Genomic DNA, 18,369 nt, shown 5'->3' on the forward strand with positions numbered 1-18,369 from the left:
CCTCTCCCCCCCCTCTCTGAGTAGTAGATAATAGAAGACATAAGATGGATAATAACTTGATAGTTGTTGGAGTTCATTGTAGCATCTGTTGTACTTTTGTGAGTTTCTGAAAAATTCTATGAAAAGGAAAGATGAGGCCTGGAGAGGTGTTTCAGCTTCTGGGGTGAGTTTGACAATCTGAGGTTGACTCCTGGAACCCATAGGGCAGAAGGGAAGAACCCACTTCTCAGACAAACACACATAGGCACCAGAGAGCAAAGATGAAAATGTACTGTGTTCTTTCAACATATATTTATACTCTAATTTACTGTCATATACAGATCTGTATTTCTTAGGTTATGAAGTCAGATGTGCAAAAAAAAAAATTAGTACTTTTCCCCACTCCATACTCCAATACTTTCAATTTCTAGTTTGAGCCTCTGTTCTGGATGTCGGAAACAAACATCATTTATGTCAGACTTGCCTAGTATTTCACTATCAGAAACTTAACCCAAGAGAGTCTGGGATATCTCCTTTTCTTCCATGGAAGAATTGCAGAGTGGGAGTCAGGGCATGCAGGGGGTGGGGGGACTTTGCTGATGGATCTAGTGTGTCATCCGGGGTCAAAAATCTCATAAGACCATCTTGATTGTCTCTTGCATCCTTGTAAACAACAGCCACATTGTCTGATGAAAATCTGCAAAGGGTCCCAGGTTTGCCTCTCAACTGGACTCCCAAGCCTGTTTGGAAACAGAAGTAATACTGGAGGTTTTCCTTCCAGCCTTCTTAGCTCCATGGCTCTGCCATTTCTGATGGGCAGATGTGGTATGGCGGCCTTGAGAACCCTAGGATACTTGCTGCTTCCACAGATCCAATAGGAGAATAATTACTTCTGGCTTTCAAATCCTGTGACGCATCTAAGCTTTTGGATTCAGTTCCCAAGAGAGAGAGGAGGGCACACACAGGCCACCTTAAGGGGATATTGAGAAGTCTACTATCTGTCTATGAGGCACGTGGTTGCTCATCTGGAGGATAGATAGAACATGCAACCCTCTATAGACTAACAACAAAAATATGTTCCAGTCCTTCAGAGCTCTGGCTGCACAGGAAGGTCATGAGCTCACAGGGATTATGAAGAACACTTTGTCACTTAATGCAATAATAACTAACTAAACTCAACGTAACTAAAAACTCAACGTTTCCTTTAACATAGAAAGAAGCCAGGGAAGCAATAATAAACAGTACCAACAGGGTAAAAGGCTAGTAAAGGGTATCAGCCAGTGGTACAGTGCATGCCCAGCATGCACACAGGCCTGGGTTCCATCCCAAGCACCATACACACAAAAGGTAGTAAGGAATGTGGGGTCTGGACTTGAACAGACCTGTGTTCTGATCCTGATCCTATGCCTTTTTAAGGGGGTATCAGGCACATATTTAAGGTTTTTTTTTAAAAATACAACATGTTAGTATTTATAAAACAGAGTCAATGCAAGTTTTGCTTAAGCGAGAATATGTATAACAGATGCATAAAGGGAATTTGACCCTTTGTATAAAACTCATGCATGGCAAGCATTTAAAAAAGTATTATTAACAAAAAGACAACAAGCAGGAAAAGCCTCTTATCTAATTTTTCCACCTGGTTACTGGATCTTTCTCCTAAGACTTATTAAGCTATTAGCTCAGGCCTTAAAGGGCCGTGTGGGAATCCAGGTGGAGCCCCAGGCACCGGAGCTGCCACAACTTAGGAAAAACGTTCTCTCTGGCATCCAGTCTGAGGTCTGTGGAGCTGAAAGTCCCCTGGTATTTTAAGAAATAACTGGGAAGCTTTCATTCCCAGTGTGGCCCATCCTTTATGAGCTGTCAGTGGAAAGGAAACAGATGAAAGGGGGGATTCTTACAGTATCATGTCACTGCGGCCTCAGGAAACAGAGGAAAAGAAACCCAAACACTTTATAGCGGACAGGCTTCCAGATGTTTATTGTCAAGACCTCTGCTCAGGATAGAAAGAAAACCTTAACTGTGCTATGCCTATTCTTCTGCACTTCGTTCCTCAGCTCCTCCTGCCTTGATGGCCTGGGCAGTTTGATCAGGAGAGAGAAAATGCCAAATGGCTGTTCTGATTTTCGGAGATACCTTGACAGAAACTCCAGGCTAAACTGCTGCTGACTCCTTTCTGATCCTGGATGTCAGGTTCCAGCCCCTCTGGAAAGAGAAGTCCAGCTTTGGAATTAGTTTTCTTCTACACGCAGGATGGTGTTGAGAAGGTACCAAAGAGCCGGCTCTGCGTGAGAAATCCCATTCGCTCACACACAAGCTCTGTATCCAGATGCAATCTTTTAATTAATCATAGGAACTCAGAGCGCTTGGCTGCATTTTAATGCTTTTAAAGTAAGTTCAGTGGAAAAAAAAGCTGCGTTTTTCGAAATCAATGGTTATTATACCGTTTCTTAACAGAAACCTTTCAAGTCAGGATGTCTTAAAGAGTGCATGGCGGGGGGGGGCTGTGAAAGATTCCTTTTAATGCTATAAATCTTGTGATTACATTGGGTGCCCTCAGATAATCCAGATAAGTCCTCTATCACAGAGGCCACAGCATGTTCACATCTGCAAAGTCATTTTGCCTTATAAGGTAGCGTATTTACAGCCTTTGAAGACTAGGGCTGGATTCTTTCTGAACCATTATTCAACCTACCACAGTGTACTTCTGACCACCAAAGATTTATTTCCCTTCCTCACTCAGGATATATTCACCCCATCCTACTTATCTCTGAAAGTCTCAACCCAAAACATAAAATGTCATCAATTCAAAGTCCTAGATCTCAACAGGCATGGGTGAGGCCAACACAGGCCATTCTGAGGCAAGAGTCATCACAGCCAGCGGATATAAGCATCTCAGGAAACAGCTTTGTCTGCTACTCCTCCACAGTGGCAGGGCTGGCATAGGATAGGATAAGATGCATTCCAGGCAGTCCTGCGAAGAGTAAAGATACCACAGACTTGTACCAAGTAAGGTCAAAACCCCGCTGCGATGACAGCATCGGATTTCACAGCCTGGGGAAAGTGCCCTCCATTTTGTAGTTCTTTGCTCTGTGCTTGAGCCTTTCTCTACAGAGTATTCTTCATGAAGAATAGCCTGTGTCTGCAGATGGGCACTTTTGTAAGTCGGCTTCCTGCCTGGAGAACTTTTGAAGTCTTAATCTCCCCCCCCCCCTTCACTTCTTCCATTTGGTTCCAGTGTTGGTTGTCTGTAACAGGTGTCCAGGATGATGGGCCGATAGAAATGAAAACGAAACAAGTTTTACTTCGGCCTGCAGTGTTGACACTTTGGGCATAACTTCCAGGTTGGTTTTGATGCTTTTGGATCTGTGGTACGGCATCAACTGTGGTGGAGAGTTTGTGCGGGAGCAAGCTGCTAGGTTGGTAGAGGCCAGGAAGCAAAAAGAGAGACGACCAATGCCCCACAGTCCTCTTCAAGGGAAGAGGTTCCAGTGACCCAAGACTTCCCACCAGTTTCTATCTCCATTTGTTGAAAGCTCCCCCAGCTCCCAATAGCACCACGAGAAATCAGCCTATAATAGATAGGCCCTGGGCGCCATTTTAGATAAAATGGTTGCTGACCCCTGATTCCAAGCTGGCTGTTTCTGCAGCTTCGCGTGAACCCTGTGAGCCTCACATGTTTGTTGTGAGGATTTACTCCATTAGACCATGTGCTTCTTTGTAGCACACCCTAACTTCCACTGAGATGTTGAGGGGACCCACGAGTCACAGGAGTAATCTCTTCAAAGAATCCTCCTGTAACTGAGCATTCTTTCTATCTCATTGATCTTTCTGAGGCATCAGCGAAAGATATTTATCCACGTCCTTAGCTTCTATTTTATTAGACATGATTTTCCTAATTTTTGTGTGTTTTTTAAGATCAGAATGGGTTGAAGCCCCAAGTCATCGTTGGCTGGCTTCTCTTCCATTCTACAATTTTGGCGATCCTCCATTTTCTCTTGGATTTTTCTGTAAGGAGTAAGACAGAGGTTACACCTGCAACACTTGGGAATCTCAAGTTCATATCCAAATTTATTGCTTAAGTTTCCTCTCCATACAACTATAGGACATGGACCACTGAGGCTTTCTGAGACTATATAAAAAGATCTTTTTATCCATATTCTCAATAACACATTTCCAACTTCCATGTGAGCCCAAAGGGCAGTGCCTTTAATGTCTGTCTTTTCACCAATGTTCTTTTGGTGACAATTTAGATATTGTTTGAGAGTATGTTTTTTTCTTCTGCCATACTTCCCACTTCCTTCTGAATCTTCATTAGCAGAATTAATTTAAAAATTTAGTTTAAAAAACGTATCACAGTGATATAAGATTTTGATAACAGGGGGAACTTGAAGGAGAATATGAGAGTGCTTGGTCTTCCCGAAGCCTTGAATGGCTTTACAAAACCTACTAAATGGGGCTGGAGAGATGGCTTAGTGATGAGGCACACTTGATGCTCTTGCAGGGGACTAGGATTTTGTGTCCAGCACCTATCCAGTAGCCTACAACTATCTGCAATTATACTTCCAGGTAAGTCGATACCCTCCTTTGGTCTTCTCGGGGACAGCACCCACATGGTGTGCATATATACGTGCAGATGAGTACTCATACACCTGCAATAGAAATACAGAACTATTTAATGGACTACGGAACTAATAAATTCTTAAAAAGCATCACGTGCAAGTCAGCTAAACAGTAAGTTCAACTTGAGACATCAGAGAATACCACAGAGAGTTCAGACACATGACCGTGATGATCAGGATACAAGTTGATCTAGCTGTGGCCGCTCCAGTGATTCTGCTGGTAGAGTTGGAAGGAGAGACCTCTCTAAATGTATGTCCTATTGTTTTACCACTTGAGGAAAGACGGATAGCTTTTATTTTGCTTTTATTTCAGTCCTATCAGATCAAAGTAATACTCAGATATAATTTAAAGTAGCACATTTCAGAATATATTTGAGTGTCATGAAAATGTGTGCTTTTTAAAAATCTTTTATATTATAATTAGTCTTTAATGATCTTTTATTCCATCTAACACATTCAGGACATAGTATATTATCTTCTAGTGTGGGGCTGGGGAAGTATAGGCTGGTAGCCAGAAGAAAGAACAATCTCTAGGGAGCACAGGCGAAGCCTGTCATTGTGCAAGGGGAGTTTGACATGGCTACCTGGCACCAGGAGTTGTAGCAGAATCCTTCACAGAAGTGTGTGCGTGCATGTGTGTGTGTGTGTGTGTGTACACATGCACATGCACATGCACATAGACATTGGAACGAAATCACACAGCATTGGATTGGGAGGCTCTTATAGTTGTTGCCCAAGAGACCAACATAGACTATTGAGTTGAAGCTATAAGTTCAACTATTTTATTCTCCTTTTCTTACCAATATTCCCTTACATTCTGTGGAATATGGGCACAACAATATAGCATGTTAGGGATAATCAGAATTTTCTGTGGAAGTATGCATGTTCTTAGAGGCTCAGCAAATCTCTGTTTTCTTCTCAGTGAAACTGTGGCTGAAGTCTGACATTTTCAGAGAAGGCAAAGCCAACAGCATTGAAGACACCTGTGGTTCACTGCCGGCAGCAGAATGATTAACAGCCTATGTCTAGTAATAGTCTGTAAGCATGGTAGGCTTTTCTTACTATGTTTCTCTGCCTTTTCCAGCTACCTGTTGCTCAGTTCCAAAGCTAGCTTTTTCAGTGTGTTTTACAGTAGCACCTCCTCTCAGTTTCCTAAATCTATATGCATTTTCTATTGGACCAGTTTCTAAAAACTCACTGACTTAAAACAATCCATATTCCTTGCCTGGTGAGCAGAAGTGTGAATAGTATGTCACCAGGCTGCAGTCCACATGCTTCTCAGGGCCATGTTTTCTGTAGTCTTCAGGTGAGGGCATTTCCAGTTTACAGGAGCTGCTGGGGTTCACTGATTTATGTCCCCCTTTCAAGAGTTCCATTGCTCCAACCTCTGCTCTCTTTGTGACAGGCCCCCCTTTCTGAGTAGACTTTCCTATTTCTCTATTTATGTTATAAGATCTTTAAGGCCTCTGGATGGAGCAAAGATCATGTGCCTAGCCTAGCATGTTTGAGGAATGATCTTAGTCCCCCCAATAAAGGAGAAACCATTCTTATGATCACATGGTTCCTACCTGCAGAATAGAACTTGGTTTCTTTATTTAAAATCCCTTTGTTAATTACACCTGAAAAGTTTGTTTTGCAAGTAAGGCTACACAGCTATAGATTCTAGGGCTGAGGACACTATTGAATGACTTCCTTCCTTCCTTCCTTCCTTCCTTCCTTCCTTCCTTCCTTCCTTCCTTCTTTCCTTCCTTCCATCTTTTCTTTCTTTTTTCCTATCACCACATCTCAGCAGTCTCAGGTTGAATTTTCTGGAGTCAGACACTGAGAGTCTGTCTGGGCTGTAAAAATACATCAGGAGTTAGGTACTGAGGAAGGAAGCAAAGATGAACAGTGAGATATGGGAAGTGTGATGCAGGCCTGATTAAACTCTGGCTCCTGCAAGGCCAGCTGCGGCCAGAATTGTTCTGCATTGAACCAAATGTTCGGGCTTCTGCTCCCATGCTGTGCTCAGTTACTGCGGAGGTGCTGTGTGCAGCTATCTGAGGCCACAGCAGACACCGAAGGAGTCTGTGGCTGGCAGTATGCTGCTGGTTGCAGTCGGGGGAAGCCCTTTCTAGAAGGAGGATCTGCAGTGTGCATCTTCGTGATTAAGACTCATGCTGGGTCATGCGAATGCTCAGGGGTTGGAAGGTGTGTACTTAGGCTTCTGTGACCTTTGAGTGTTAGGCTGGGAGCTTCTGGACCAGCTTGAATCCTGCAAAAATCACGGTAGAATTTCATAGCTTTTACAATCTTCCTGTTAGCTCAGGAAAGAGTTGGGTTGGATTCTTGGTAGCTGCAGCTATCTTGGAAGATTCGTTGCGAGATTTTGATTGTTAGAGGGAATCTAGTTGATTCAAGGCCTAGTCATGACCCACCTCTCACAAGGACTCATTCAGAGATAGAGAGGTTGCCTGGCATATATACATAAAACCCTGGGGGGAAATTTCCAATGTTTATGCCAATATTCATCATTATAGTTATCATCAAATTAAATATTGATATTATGTGTCAAATATTAAATATTTGCAAATATGTAAGTACATGAAAATATCAAATATTTTGCATGCAATGTCTCATGTGATCATACCAATATATTGAGCCAGTTCAGGAAGTTAGTGTGGGGTCAGTGAGAGGAAGCATCTGTGCTCTGCTATGTTCTTCTTCATGGGATGTGACATCACAGCTTTGGTAGTGACATAGTGTGTAGCACTCATTTTGGCCTAAAGCTTGACAGGTAGCATGGAGTCCAGTTGTTTGAATTCTAGAATATAATCTGAACAACCAGTTCTAATACTAGCATGTTCTAGTATTCTTTTGAGGGTGTGCACATTCTTTGAAAAAGTAGAACTGGAATGCAGGAGATAGCTCAGTGGGTGATGTGCTTGCCATATATTCGCAAAGACCTGATTTCTATGTGCAGACTCCATGTAAACAATCCAGGTGTGGTGATGTGCACCTATAGTCCCAGCATGGTGGGATTTGGTATGTTGAAAGAGTTCAAGAAGCTGGATCTGTGGGGCTCTGACTAGCCTCCAATTGGTGAGCTCCATTGAGATACCCTGTCTCAGCAAAACAAGACAAGGTGGACAGAATGTGAAAAAAGAATGACACCCGAGGTTCAATGACTTCTGCATATATACTCATGTGCACACACAGAAACATACGCATATACACATGGTATAATTGAAAGCTATGCCTATAATTTCAGCATTTAAGAAGCTGAGGCAGACTATCTGCCATGAGTTAAGGCTAGCCTATGAGACCTGTAAAACACACACACACACACACACACACACACACACACACACACGCACTATGGATTGTGATTTATGCCTTTTTCTTGGAAGGGCTAAGGCGCAATAAAAGGACAGATCTGGCATGCTGCCTGTATCATTAAAGTCTAATTGCAAATTAACAGTGCTAAGTGAGAATATCAGTCTGGAAGCTTTAAGAAAATAGGACCCTCCAGGTTTCCCCGTTGGTGTGAATTTGTATGTGTGAGTGAGTGTGTTTTTGCCTCCGCTCAGTATTTTTAGTGATCACAAAACAATCCACTCTATCTGACATAGAAATGAAAACCTGTTTGCAGACATGCTTGAGGTTTATGTATAATGTGGTGTCTTTTTGAAGTTTCGGGCTTAGCTATGAAAATCTGTTCCACTTTTGTGAAACTAAACATTGTGCCTCCTTGTAAACGATGGTGGCATATCTGTGGGAGACAAATCAAACCCTCTCATTTTGTAATTTTGGACTCAAGTTTTTAGGCCACGTATTTGAAGTCTCTTGCATGATTACAGACTGCGTGCATAATGTCTCCACAGCACTGTTCTCTCCAGAATTCTGTAATCAGATATGTGTCTGATGCTGTCAGTCTCCAGGCGTGTCTGCCCATTGCTTTGAGTCAGGATTGTGAATTGTCTCTTAGCAAGGAAACTTGAGAGGGGAACTATCTTATAGAAATCAGATTATTTAGTTCAGCCTTTAAGGCGAGCCTCAAGAGAAAAAGGGGCACAAATAACTGATCTATGCCATGAGGCAAGTCTCTAACACTGGTGGGTACCTGATAAAACCCCTTGCCCCTCGTGTTTCTGAGTTTAGGCTGTTGCTGCATGTGCCTTGTATCAGACTGCTGTAACAAACATCTGCCAATCGGTGGTGGTTTCTAAACGACACAGAAGTCCAAATGTACCCTGTGGCAAGTCAGGGTTCTCACAGTGCTTGTTCCTTACAGTTGATCCAGAGCATCCTTGTTTTGCTTCCCTAGGCCACTTGTATCCCTTGGTATACAGCTGCTCATCACTCCAACCTCAGCTCCTTTCGTCTTGTCTTTTGTCTCACTCTGACTCTGGCCCTCTTTGCTTTGTTTCCACAAAGAAGTCATTGGTTATATTGGATAAGCCAAAATAGTCTCCCTGGTTCAAGATCCTTAATAGAATTACAAATGTAAAGTCTCTTTTTTGCCATGCATGGCAATATACTTATCGATTCCAGACATTGCGATAGTGTTTTTTGCTGTGTTCTTGTTTAACATGAATCTCACAGGCTGCGTAACAGTGTATATGAAAAAAGGCATTTATTTCTCAGGATTCTGGAGTTTGGGAAGACCAAGGTCAGGGCATCAGCAGATTAGAGTCTGGTTTCTCTGCTTGCAAGGTGGTACCTTGAATCCTGCATCCTCTAGTAGGATGAATACTAGGTCCTTGTGCAGCAGAGGAGTAGAAGGGAGGAACCTACCCATCTACCTTTTGTGGTGGTATTGTTCCACTGACCTCGATGCCTCCAGTAGGCCCCCAGCTCCCAAGCCATCACACTTGTGATTGGTGAAAAATACTTACAGCTTAGCAGATGCAGACATCTTTGGTGGGCTGCTGACTTGCCCAACACATCCACATTTGTATCATACCTTCCAACTAAACAGGCTTCTCCAGACGACTTTCTAGTCCCCATTTCTTCCTGCACACAGGGTCATACTTACTTGAATGCTTTGCGAAGCCTTTTGCTTTTAGAACCACTTCTCCTTTACAACATTAGCTCTTACTTTTGCCTTGCATTTACCCTCTGCTTTGCTGTATCTGGTTAACCGCAGCCCCTGTGTCCGTTCTGTCACATGGATGTCTGCTCTTCACTCACTCCTGAATCCTGCTCATTTTGCAAAGTTTATGATCAAGTCTTACCTCTAACCTGAGATTTCCATGCCAACTCTTCCCGTTTTGTTTACGTCTTCATGGGTGTCCAAAGCAGTGGTTCTCAACCTGTGGGTTGCAGCCCGTTCGGGGATCAAATGACCTTTTCACAAGTGTTGTCTAAGACCATAAAAACCATTAAAAGACATCATGATTCGTAACAGTAGCAAAATTACAGTTATGAAGTAGCAACAAAAGTACTGTTATGGTTGGTGTCATCACAATGTGAGAAACTGTATTAAAGGGTCAAAGCATTAGGAAGGTTTAGAACCACTGATCTAAAGCATTCATTATTCGTGGATACAACTTATGTTCATGTTTTCTTCTTCTTCTTTTATTTTTTTTTGGTTATTTTATTTATTTACATTTCAAATGTTTTTCCCCACTTCCTGGTTTCTCCTCTGTAAACTACCTATCCCATCCCCCCTCCCCTGCTTCTATGGGGGAGCTCCCCCACCCACCCACCCACTCTGGCCTCACCGCCTTAGCATTCCCCTACGTTGGGGCATCAAGTTTCCAAAGGACCAAGGGTCTCCCCTCCCAGTGATGCCAGGCAATCCTCTGCTGTATATGCAGCTGGAGCAATGGATCCCTCTATGTGTGCTCTTTGGTTGGTGGCTTAGTCCTTGGGAGCTCTGGGGCAGGGGGGTGTTGGTTGGTTGTGAATAGGTATTTCTTAAGTTAGTTAAATAATATAACAGGAATACAAATAATTAAAAATAATAGGTCAGCTAGCTTGCTAACCTAAGGCCGTTACAAGAGATACAGAGCAGAAAAACAAAGTTCAATTGAGTGTTCCGAAAATCTGTTCCCGTGGTGTCTGACTTAGCCTCCTCTAGAAAAACTCCCACCAGAGGTCCCAAAGACTTATAAATTAGATTCAGCCAGATGGTCTGTTGACTCAGATAAACATTTACACTGGGTCCCAAGGCCACAGAGACCAGAGAGTATTCTCATGAGATTTGTCAAACCTCTGCCTGAGAACTGCTTACACATATTATAGACATTTATAACAACCAATTGTGTGCGATTACCCACAACTCTTTCCCTCCCCCCAGCCTTTATCTATAAAAACCCTAAACTGTTAGATCTCAGGGCCGAATCCCCTGTCTCCTATGTGAGATACGTTTCTGTCCGAAGCTTTGTTTATTAAACCTGACTCATGTTATTATAACAAGACGTCTCTAGAGTGTCTTTGGGGGTCACGTCCTTCATGAGTCCCCCCTTACAAGGGTCTTTCAGTTGATATTGTTGTTCTTCCTATGGGGTTGCAAATCCCTTCAGCTTCTTCAGTTCTTCCTTTAACTTCTCCATTGTGGTTCCTGTGCTCAGTCTGAGGTTGGCTTTGAATATCTTCATTGGTCAGGGTCTGGCAGAGCCTCTCAGGGGACAGCCACACCAGGCTCCTGTCAGCAAATGTTTCTTGGCATCAGCAATAGCTCTGGGTTTGGTGTCAGCAGATGGGATGGACCCACAGGTGGGGAAGTCTCTGGATGGCCTTTCCTTCAGTCTCTGCTCCACTTTTTGTTCCTGCATTTCCTTTAGACAGGAACATTTCTGTGTTAATATTTTTGAGAAGGGTGGGTGGCCCCATCCCTCAACCAGCAACCATGCCTAATCTCTGTATATGGTCTCTACAGGTTCTATCTCCCCTTTGTTGGGTATTTCAGCTAATGCCATCCTTGTTGGGTCCTGGGATCTTCTTGCTTTCCTGGTATCTTGGACTTTCTAGTGGCTACCCTCAGTTCTCCATCTCCTACTGCTACACACCTCCATTCAATTTCCTGACACTCTGTATTTCTTCCTCATCTCCTCCCACACCTGATCCTGCCCCCCCCTTTCCCTTCCTCTCCTCTCTCCTTCCCAGGTCCCTCCCTTCTTCTACCTCCCATGATTACTTTGTTTCCCCTTCTAAGTAGGACTGAAGCATCCACACTTTGGTCTTCCTTCTTCTTGAGCTTCATACGGTCCGTGAGCTGTATCATGGGTATTCCCAGCTTTTTGTCTAATATCCACTTATCAGTGAGTACATACCATGTGTATTCTATGTTCATGTTTATATAGAATATGTCTTTTTGATACTTGCTTCCTTATTTTGATTGTAAGCTCTTTGAAAGCATCCTGTTTGTCCTGAATATTGAATCCCCCTTGACCTGGTGTACTTGGTAATAGCAAGGAAACTATTTGTTCACTGTCTTGTTTAGAGCTGACATTTGTTAAATCCATGCTATCAGAGACGTTAACTTAGAATACAAGAAACAGAGTCTAGTCTATCATCTACTGAAGAAACAATAGAATCATTTTTCCATTTTATAGTCTAATATCTCCATGATGTGAGACTTTTCCTGGAGAAGTATGTAGACAGTCTATTTACCTTAGGTAAGAAACTGATGGCAAACTAAAGAGATTATTCCGCCCTGCATCTAGCTTGGCAAACCAATGAATATATTGGGGTTATTTATAGGAATATAGGGGAGGAGTTGCTTACAGGAGCAGGGATGCTTCAAAGGCAACAGCCTCATGGGAAAATCCACTCCAGAGAAATGATTTCTATAGGCTACATCCCTGGAGCCCCATAAAGAACTTGTAGGTACCTCTCAGAGAAACCTTCTTCTAGCAATTACCTGTTGCTTATATAACCTTGAAGGGACCCTTGTGAATCCTCTACTTCTTTTGAGTTTCCTAATCCTGGAAAGTTCCATGAGCTTCCTGAGTGTTTTAAGTTTTGTTAGCTTCTCAAGCCCCATGAGCCTGCCTCTGCACTCCAGGAGGGAGTGTTTCAATTTGGAGGCAATAGCTATATAATCCCTCATTTGCATCTTGATTTCTGTGATGCTTTGTGTTTCTATCCAAACTTTCTCAGCCCTGGGGTAAGAGTTCCATCCCATTCAGTCCTTGGTCTATTTTCCCTTTACTGTCCAGTGTAATGAGGGTTCTTCCACTTTTCTTGAACAGGTAGTTGGTGCCTGGCCCTCAGAAACTGCTGTGTGGCCCTCAGAGTGAGCTGTTCATGTTGGTCAATTGTAATGACCTTACAAACTTAGAAGAATGGACCATATGGCTTCTGTGTTTGCTTGCTCTGATGATGATGGTGATGATGATGATGATGATTTTTGGCCCATGGCTTGTAGTAGTTTATTACTGTGGATGGAGCTGCAGAGAGCTTCCCACTTCTGATTCTGAATCTATCAAGAAAGCTTTCAATATTTGCCCAAAAAATTTGTCAGCTGCTAAATGGCCATTTAGGCTTAACTCAGTTTCCAATAATGAACCTAGAAGAAAGTTATTAACATATTACCCTCATTGTATATATAAATTAACAGAAGAATACACTAATGCATAGCACACTGAGTGACCAATTACTGAGAATATAAAGGTTGGGATCCAGGCAATGAACATGCAATTGTCTTTTCATCTTTATACTAAACAATTGAGCTGGGAGTGGTCCACATACCTGTAATCTTAGCACCCAGGATACTGGAGAGATTATGAGTCCAACAACAACAGCAAAGAATTCGAGGTATATTTCCACTCACTGTAGGTGACTGGTGACTTCTCATGTAAATAATAGACCGTTCCATATAGAATAGGTCAAGAAAATGCTAAAGGGTTGGAAGTGGCTGGCGTAAATGGCTTTTCTTTGGCATGGACAGCACTGGAAAATAAGGCAGGTCTTTGGACATTCAACAGATAGACTTTGTTTCTTGCTCTCTTTGCTCTGGAAGAGAAGATAAGTAGGTAGGAAGCTATTGATTTCCTCCCAGGCAACGTTACTAGAGGAATTTTTCCTGAAAGGGAGTTCTATTGTTCCCGTCTACCAGGGTGAGAGGCCATTATTGACAGCAAAATCACAGTTATGTGAGAGCTAGTGGTCCATAGAAATTGATTCCTGAATGCACACACATACACGTACTGTGAATATGCCCGCATGCATGTTACATAAAGCTATTTTGATTTATGTCAATCAATTCAGTATTTTTTTTTTACTCTGAAGCTATCTCATAGTTTTCTTTCGTCCAGAAAATACCTGTGCTTTTATAGAATTAATTATTGACTACATGAGAATGCTTCTGTGTTATTTTTGTTTTTGTATAATTAGGGTAGATAGTAAATGATAATTAATTTTAACCAGAGCCATTTGCATTAGGATATCATTTTCAGTAAAATGTATGAAACACTTAACACAACAAAATAAAGAATTTGGCTCTTCCTGGTAACAACTGATGTCTGATTTATACTCTGTCCACGAATTATGATACAGCCATCTGCATCACTGTAGATTCTGGAAGACTAGAGTAATATAATAGCCACTCTTCATAAAAAATGGAGAAGCATAAAACGTTAGTCTTTTAAATTTCCTTATTGGCTGGTAAGCTAGAGAGCATCCTTAATCACCATCACATAAATTCCTGCTGTTGCCCCAAAACAAAGGATGTTGAGTTGCCCACCTGATGGGCAGCCCGCTGCGAACCAATGCCTGCCTGCTTATACCATTTAGTAAGGACTTTTAAAATTTCAAACCATGCGTTATGTTTTGTGTTCAAAGAATGCTAATGTATAAGATGTTTGTCTTCAGATTGTCAACCAATAGTATTTCATGCTACAGTTTTAGCCGTTCTGGCGTGCTTGCCTGCCCATGCCATAGCTTTGATGTATTATTTATGTTGGAGAACAGTATCATGTAGCTGGTAGTTTTCCCATCTAGGTAATTCCATGTGTAAATCCACATTTGATAAGAATCTGAAGAGGTCATTCATGCCTGACGTAGAAATAGAAAATGGGTAGAAATTTATTTATTTTTTTATATAACGTAGAACAGGAGAAATGGAGACTGACATATAAAGACAAAGCAATAGTGTTAGTTAACGCTTGAGACTGCTGAAGGATAGGACTACGATAAACTTAGGCAGAAATTAACATAGAGTCTCATACTGGGCACTCAGAACATTCCATGTAAATAAAGGCTGAGGAAAATGTAGTTTAAATGAAGTAGATACTTCCATACCTCTCTAACATCCACTGGGCCCCGGGAGCCACAAGAGTGGAGTATTAGCCTGTGAGGATAACAGGTTCTCATTTGCCTGAGTAAGTCACTCAGGCGACCACCACGTATTCAGTCTGTGCTTGTACTTTTCCGGGATGTAAGAATTTGTTCTGAAGTAGTCCAAGCATTAAGAGGTCCAATGCTTTCATTCAGGATCATGGGCACACTCTCTAGCCAGGAACTACCATGCACAGAGCTTTCAGCACTAGGAGAACAGTCAATTAGAGAAAAAAATCTAACATGAACTCTGAAAACCTCGGAGGGATAGAGTGAGAAAACTGGATGTTAAATCCATTCAACAGGGAACTTTAAGTCATGGCAAGAAATATACTTCATTTGTAGGTTTAGTTAGTTTGACATGGATAATCTTTTCTTTAAAAAAGCTTTTATTTAACTTAATAGTTTTTATTAAAAAGCTTTTAAAATAATACAAGCACTATTTTGATGAAAAAACAAGATTTCTGACCTCAGAAAATAGATGACAGAGTTAGGGTGATTGGTTACCCACCTGTTATGAAAACTTTAATAGAAACATAACATTGATAAGGGAGTCTACAGATTTATCTCAACTTATTAATTCAAAAATTGAAGTATAACATATCAGCTCACAAATCTTAGCTGTGGCCAATTAAAAGAGAACACTTTCTTTTTTTAAAAAAATTAAATTTCCTTTCTTTAATTTATTATTTATCTTTATTTCATGTTCATTGGTGTTTTGCCTGAATTTATATCTGTATGGGGAGTGTAAGATCCCCTGGAACTAGAGTTACAGACAGTCACCGTTTCTCATATTTATCAATGTATAAGTGCATAAAAATATAGTCCACCGTGAGAGAACGAAAGCCAGTGTGAAGCTCCATGACATCTGTTCTGAATGGCTCTTCTGTGTAGAAGCTCATTGAGTTGTATAGACTTTGTTGATTTTGGTCTGGTTAATTTTTGTGTGTGATGTTTTGGAGTTTGGCACCTTTTTCAAAAATAAAGTTTTAAATTTTAAAAAGGAGAGAGAGAGTTGAAACAGTGACAGATCCAGAACTAGAGAAACACTAGCTTCGTCTCCTCTTTCATAACTCACGTTAATTGCCTGCATTCAGCCTTTCCTCATAGTCTAATATTTAGCTTTTCTCGTTCTATTTTCATAGAACATTGAACACATTAAAATCTATTAAGAACAATAAATAAACACACTCCACCCACACACACATTTGTTCCCTCTCCTAATGGTGCCTTTAATGAACAGAGTTGTAAAACTAAACGTAATCTAGTTATCGATCTGTTCTTTTCTTTAGTACTTTGAATCTCATTTGAATTTGTTTACCTGGCTTATTGCCAGGAACACATTTTTCCTATGTAGGTTTCCAGGGGAGTTCGTGATTTTACTCTTCACATTTAGCTTTGTAATTAACACGAATGTTTATATTTGGTATGATCTAGAAATGCACACTTCCCCCCTCCCAGCTGAACTGAACCATTTATCACAGAGCCTTGTATATCACCAGTAGGCAACTATGTGTGCTTCCAGATTCAACATATTCTGTTGGTCTGGTGTCTAGACTGATGTCAGTCACACACTTCTTATGTGTTGTTCGGGTCCAGGAATCGTTGAAAGAAAACCCCAGACTCAAATAGTATGCAAAGGCAAAGAGCAGAGGTCAATCAAAATGGCGATGACCTGAGGGGATCACAGGCCCTCTTTTATGCACAGCTAGGAGAACTGTCCAGAAGGATTATATAACCTCTAATATAATTAGTAGGGGGCAAAGCAGTGATATTAGCACAAATTTGATTGGTTAGTATGTCAGTTCCATTATGTGATGGTTTGTATATTCTTGGTCTAGGGAGTGGCGCTTTTAGAAGGTGTGGCCCTGTTGGAGTAGGTGTGGCTTTGAGGAAGTGTGTCACTATGGGTGTAGACTTTGAGGCCCTCATCCTAGCTGCATGGAAGCTAGTCTTCTGCTAGCAGGCTTCAGATAAAGATGTAGAACTCTCAGCTCCTCCTGCACCATTCCTGCTTGGATGATGCCATGCTCCCGCCTTGATGATAATGAACTGAACCTCTGAACCTGTAAGCCAGACCCAATTAAGTGTTGTCCTTACAAGAGTTGCCTTTGTCATGGTGTCTGCTCATAGCAATAAAATGCTAAGTAAGACACATTATATTTGGTGAGACTTTGAAGAGTTTCAGTAACTAGCTTTGCTCTGGCCTTGTTATCTCCTCCAGTAAGGTGTCCCAGGAGCTGACTCAGCTCTGGAGCTATTTTCCCTAGTTCAGGGTCATCATTGACTAAAGGCTTATTGTCAGTGGCTCATGCAGAGGAGCTCAGCCGACTTCCTACGGAATTGACATTTTTATTCCCAAGGTTTTTTGACCTCTCAGTTCAAGGGCTTCAACCGCTGAGGCTTCTCCCCATCATTGTCTCTGTGTAGTTTTGAAATACAACTTGACATCTTCCAGTGAATGCCTTCAATATCGTTGCTTTTCTCAAAGATCACCCTGACTCTTGTGACCCCCATTTGTTGTTGGTCTTCCTAATGCCCCCCTCTATCTTCTTTGGGGTTACCTTGAATCTACATTTTTTTCTTCTCTGAGATAGGGTTTCTCTAAGTAGGCCTGGATCTCCTAGAACTCATTCTGTGTATCATGCTGGTATCGAACTCACAGAGGTATGCCAGCCTTTAGCTGCCTCCTGAGTGCTGAGATTAAAAGTGTGCATAACCACAGTCCAGAAGAATTGATTTTTTTTTTATAATTTCAAATCACACACATGGTATTGTTGCTTCTGTCAAGGTCATGTACAATATCTTTATTGTATAAATCTTATACTATTGACAGATTTTTGGCATTTAATGTATTTTTTCTTTGTGTTATTAGAAGTGATATTTATAAAAAGTTTATCATTTATTGAAAAACACTTTGATTTTCAAGTACCAAGCTTATGCTTTATGATAGTACTAAATTACTTTATTTCTGCTTGCCTTTGTATGTACTATGTGTATTAGATTATTTAAATTACAGCATTTGGGGCATTGTTTTACTTTTTCAGCCTAAGTGGTGTCAGTTGTGGAAATTTTTTTACTAGCCTCTTAGTTTAATGTGATTTCAACAGGTTTCACAGAAGCAAAAATAGAAACTCAGAGACACCAAAACAAAACATTTTGAATATAAAGCTCTGTATCAAAAGAGCTTTTATTCAACAGAGAGTGTGAAATAAAGACATTTTTGGAAGATAATTAAGTACCCCTGTTACTTTACTAAGAATAGCTATGTAGTATATACCACTAAAAGAGAATGAAGAATATAATAATATTAGGGGAAAATGGAGAGTGGTGGGGATTGATGCTGAAGTGTTTTATCAAGTGTTCTAGAATATTGTGAACATAGCACTTGGTAGGCAGAGGCAGATGAATCTCTATTAGCCTGGTCTACATGGTGAGCTCCAGGGTAGGCAGAGTTGCTATCTATCTATCTATCTATCTATCTATCTATCTATCTATCTATCTA

Source organism: Grammomys surdaster, unplaced genomic scaffold (genome assembly GCF_004785775.1).
Source record: "Grammomys surdaster isolate TR1022 unplaced genomic scaffold, NIH_TR_1.0 191, whole genome shotgun sequence".
Lineage (NCBI taxonomy): Eukaryota > Metazoa > Chordata > Mammalia > Rodentia > Muridae > Grammomys > Grammomys surdaster.